Raw genomic sequence first — 470 nt, 5'->3', positions numbered from 1 at the left:
TCGCGACACAGTATACAGACTCTATGGCAACCTTAACAAACTCACGGACACGACCTTTTCTCAAACCACGAAATAAAAAACGTTCCTTAGACCAATATCCCCACGGAAATGGAGAACTTCGACTGGGGTTTGTTTGTGCGAGGCAGAGTGGACAAGGAACGTCTGTCTGTCACACACAAGAGGTTCCTCGCCAGGGCTTCCTCCTCCTGCAGGCTCTGTGGCGTCATGACCCGCGTCCTTCAAATCCTTCTCGTCATATAGCGAAGGAAGGACCCTAAAGCAGGCCTCCTTTGCCCTTCACTTTGAGGGAAAGTGTAAGACGGGTTAAAAATGGGGCGATCCTTATGCTGCTTGGTATAAATCCAGGCAGAAATATGGCAGGAGATGGAATGTTTAAAGTGAAAATTGACTTTGCTCTTAAAATGGACATGCGCATTCCCTGCTGCGGTGGCTCTGGGCTCACTAGCGCA

Source organism: Penaeus monodon, chromosome 21, assembly GCF_015228065.2.
Source record: "Penaeus monodon isolate SGIC_2016 chromosome 21, NSTDA_Pmon_1, whole genome shotgun sequence".
Taxonomy (NCBI): Eukaryota; Metazoa; Arthropoda; class Malacostraca; order Decapoda; family Penaeidae; genus Penaeus; species Penaeus monodon.
Note: the sequence above shows the minus strand (reverse complement) of the source record.